The sequence below is a fragment of the Pelmatolapia mariae genome, linkage group LG1 (assembly GCF_036321145.2).
Source record: "Pelmatolapia mariae isolate MD_Pm_ZW linkage group LG1, Pm_UMD_F_2, whole genome shotgun sequence".
NCBI lineage: Eukaryota > Metazoa > Chordata > Actinopteri > Cichliformes > Cichlidae > Pelmatolapia > Pelmatolapia mariae.
In genome coordinates, this window is record NC_086227.1 from 1,927,152 (window position 1) to 1,931,360 (window position 4,209).

Here is a 4,209-nt window from a genome sequence, read left to right on the forward strand (position 1 = left end):
AAAGTATTGCCCCCCACAGCTGTAGCAGCCACTGCAGCCCCTTAAATATCCTAATATCTCTGCCATTACAATATACAATGTGAGAAATCAAACGTAAAGCTGAAGTGAACAGTACAGCAGCGAAATGTCAAAGACCCTGGTGAAGACATGAATAAACACAAGACACTAATAATATCAATGCTAGCTTGCCAGTTAGTTTCTCTGAAACCCAGACCAAATCCAGTGTCAAAGATCTTGTAATAATACATTTGGTGAGGAAAAAGTACACATGTACTTTTTAATTTAAAATCCACTGTGGTGCTGTCATTATTAAATTTACTAAAAGAAACAATGCTAACCTTCACAGTCTTGAAAGTGTGTGAGGGATCTTCCTTTAGAAAATGAGGTCCTCTGTCCTCTTCCTTTGTGTAGGGCTCTGGTCAAAGAAGTCAAAAAGAAAACAAAAACACTTTTTAAACAGTGTTTATGAAGCATGTAGACAGCTCCAAATTCACAGCTTTTTGATGCATAATTCCATCAATATATGATTATCATTGGAGATTTTGAATCAGGCTTATCAGGACATTCAAGTAGAATATGATATCCAACCTACCACCAATATACATAGATTCTGTAAAAGTTACCACACTAAATGTCCAGTTGTGAAATATGATGACAGACTTTACTTATCAGCTTTCTTTCAATGAGTTCATCAGTTGAACTGGATAACCTAAAACTTAAACAAAGGATTAGATTTCGCAGTTGAACACTTACATCATCTCCGAAGCATCTTATGAGCCTAGTTAGCCTTTCTATGCCGCTCTTGATTTTGTACAGCTCCACGAACCTCTCCATAATGGTCAAGCACAGCAAAAAGGAACCCTTTCAGGTCAACAGATGTAAGACGGGCAAATTCTGCTTCAACCTGAGCAATAGAAGAAGAGGGGTGGAGAGTACAGGCAGAATTAAAAAAAGATTCTTTGAGACCCAAATTTAAGCAAACAGTCATCTGAGGCCCATTAGAGAAAACACAAACACACAAAAGCAAACAAACAAAAAGATGCACTTTACCTGCCGTTCAGCAAACAAGGAAGTTCAGAGAACAATAAGCTCTGTCTTGAAATCTTTTAAAGTAGAATGATTGTGAAAATGACTTATGTGATGTAAAACTTTAGTAAACGTGCGATTAAAAGAACACTGAGTAAAAGGACAAGTAACAGTTTCCTTATTCCTCAGATGTTTACCTTGATGAGCAATACTGTTTTAGTCCATCTGCCTCATTAAAGTTACACAACAGGCTTTTTACATTAAAGCCAGCAAGTCCATTACATACTCCCTTTTTAGATCTGAAATACTGTGCAGATTCTGTGTATATGTAGTGGACAGCAATTTACCCCAAAGAGCGCAAAGTTTGCAAGTCCACCTCATTTAAATGACAAAGTCAAATGTGATCATCTAGACCTGTGAAAATAAATTAATGACAAACTTGCAGTTATGGATGTTATTACAACCACAAGAACCTAAACAGTCTGCTCCATTGCTTTTGTTAATGAATCATTTGTTGGTAACACGTCTGAATATTTAGTTTATGCCACCTGCATGTGATCATCAATAGTGCCATATTACTTCTTAAGAAGTACCCTGACACTACAATCTTTATATCATTTGTTCTACAGAGCTATTAAATTACAATATAATCTGAGGTGTTTCCAGTATGACAAAATGCACAAATTGTAACTTACCATTTGACTCCACTGACAAAAATAAATCCCCAGCATCAAGTTTGGCTTCACAGACCTAAAATAAGTAAAATAAAAATATATGTTATACTTATATTGTTTTCGCCATTTATTCATGTTTGCTAATTTTCTGACATATAAACAATGTTAGTTTTGTTACAATACAGAGAATGCAGTTTAATTAAAAGGTAAATTATGCAAAAAAAAAAAAAACTTCTGCAGTATACCATGCCAAAAATCAGTGTCTCTGATGCCAATTATTTTATCACTACAGCTCGTTTAGTATGGAAACTCACACAATCTAGTCATACTGATCACAAGAGTTCAAAAATAAGTCAAAATAGTGAACTGTTGTTAAGCATAAAGCATTTCAGGGTAACAAATAACTGCACAATATAATTAAAGCAAAAAATAAGCACACTGGAGGACTATCTGATAAAAACTAATATAATGCTGGTTTGTAGACCATATTTTGTCTCTGTCCTCAGTGCACTCTTGCAGCTTAGCATGCAGCAGTTAATAACACCTTAAGTGATTACATAGGGCTAAACAGATGACAACAAGCATCCGAGTCCTGCCAAAAAGGTCTTTTTGAACCCAGCCAGTTATTGGAAATATTGCCAAAATGAACTTCCACCAAAATACAACAGCCTGTGAACTTGAAAGAAATTTACAAGTACAGAGACAATATGAAATAAGCTTTATTAATTAGCTGAGTTAGCTTGCTAATATCGCAACAGTGGTTGAGTGCACAACCTTAAAGCTAGCGGCACAATACTTGTGATTTGCTCAGCGCCACGTTAAACCCATAAAAAAGGCCATATGTCAGTTTATTAGGTCAAGTTTGGTCATGACACACAAGCTGGACCTTGTCGGCTAAAGTTACATTAGCTAAAGCAAACATTTCGGTAAAAGAGAAAAACACACGTCATGCCATAAATTCAAAACATGTTCCAACTTTTGTAGCTCTCTTTCCTTATAGTTATAACCAATGTTACTCACCTTGAAAGCATATTCCAAAGAAGACGATTAGAAAACGTCCAAGTAAAGTGAGCATGTCGTTAACCGCCAATTCCCCATGATGCACCTCGGTAGCAGTCACGTGAGGCAGTTTTGAATCCTGCTGTGCTCAACTTACCCGCATTGTCAAGTTCACATAAGTTTCTGATTTAGCTGGACATGAGTTTTCAAGTTAGCTTTTTTTGGTGTAATTGGGACGTTTTTAACTTGTAATTCTATGTTATAACAACAACTTCAGTCATCTATCGTCAAACTGATATAGAATAATATGTTGAAATAACAAACAGCTAGAATTACATTTTACAGTGCGTCTTTGTCCTGTCTCTTGCCCCTCACCCCAACCTTCTTCAGCAGATGGCCCCGCCCCTCCCTGATCCTGCTTCTGCTGGAGGTTACTTCCTGTTAAAGGAGTTTTTTCTTTCTCACGGTCACCAAGTGCTTCCTCACAGGGAATCATATGATGGCTGGGGTAACTGTTGTTGTGATTTGATGTTATATAAATAAAACTGAAGTGAACTGTATTGAAGTGGATGGCATGAAATTAACAAGTCATAATATTTGCCTGTTTTTTATGGTTTTCTTTGTGTCTGAAACCAGTGGACAGATATGTTAACTAACTTAGCTTTTAGGCTCGCCACAGGTCTATTTTAGCCCCTGCAGGTTGTCTGGTGTGTAACACACAGGCAAAAATCTAAATCACAGTTTTGCGAATACTTTCTAAACCACTTTTTCATCAACTCATAGAAAGAAATATTAACAGTGAAAAACTGTGTTTATTTTCTAGAATAGTTCCCTGACAAAACTACAGCATGTGATGACTTTTATTTATCACGTTTGTGACAATCACAAACAACTTTCAGTATGTTGTGCTTTCAGTTATTGTCATTTTGTGTAAATATCATCGATGGCTGCTTTGATGTCACCCACATGTTTGTGAAGTAAGAATGTTTTAAATATTTTGTTACTCTAAATGAGTGACGGATCCAATAAACTATTCAGGGGTCAAGTGCAAGTGATGCTTTCCCACAGACTGCTATAGGACCCCAGACCCTTTCTTTTAATGTAACCTGCAGTACTAAAGATCCTGGGAAACATATTTCCTCGCTTAAACTGAACAGTCACTTCTTGCCCTGCAGTCGTAGACTAACTGCTTTGTTCTGTCTGGAGTATGCTGAAGCCATTTGCTTATCCTTACTCCAACTCAAGTCTGCTTTTTAACTCCACTGAGTGCGATCATCCCTCCATGACTCTTCACCACACATGCTTCACATGAAAAGAAAAGTTGACTTTTCTGAAATACAGGGACATTCAACCAAACCTAGGACTTGAATAAGATTTGTAGAGTATTTATGTATAAAAAGGAGCTAAAAAATAAGCATCCAGCAGCTTGAAGTAGTGTCTTCTTACTCTGAGGTTGTTTTTATTCAGCATGCGGTGCCTAAACTCTACTCACAGGTTGTTTCTCAACAGT

At 36.8% G+C, this 4,209-nt stretch overlaps 1 long non-coding RNA gene across 1 annotated transcript; it reads right to left on the reverse strand.

The window, feature by feature from the left end:
- Positions 1-816: 816 nt before the first annotated feature.
- Positions 817-2,821, reverse strand: LOC134628584 (uncharacterized). Its single transcript, XR_010093999.1, has 3 exons — positions 2,721-2,821; positions 1,722-1,776; positions 817-904 (listed from the first exon to the last, which is right to left on the reverse strand). It is a non-coding gene; the product is annotated as an uncharacterized LOC134628584 (long non-coding RNA).
- Positions 2,822-4,209: the final 1,388 nt, after the last annotated feature.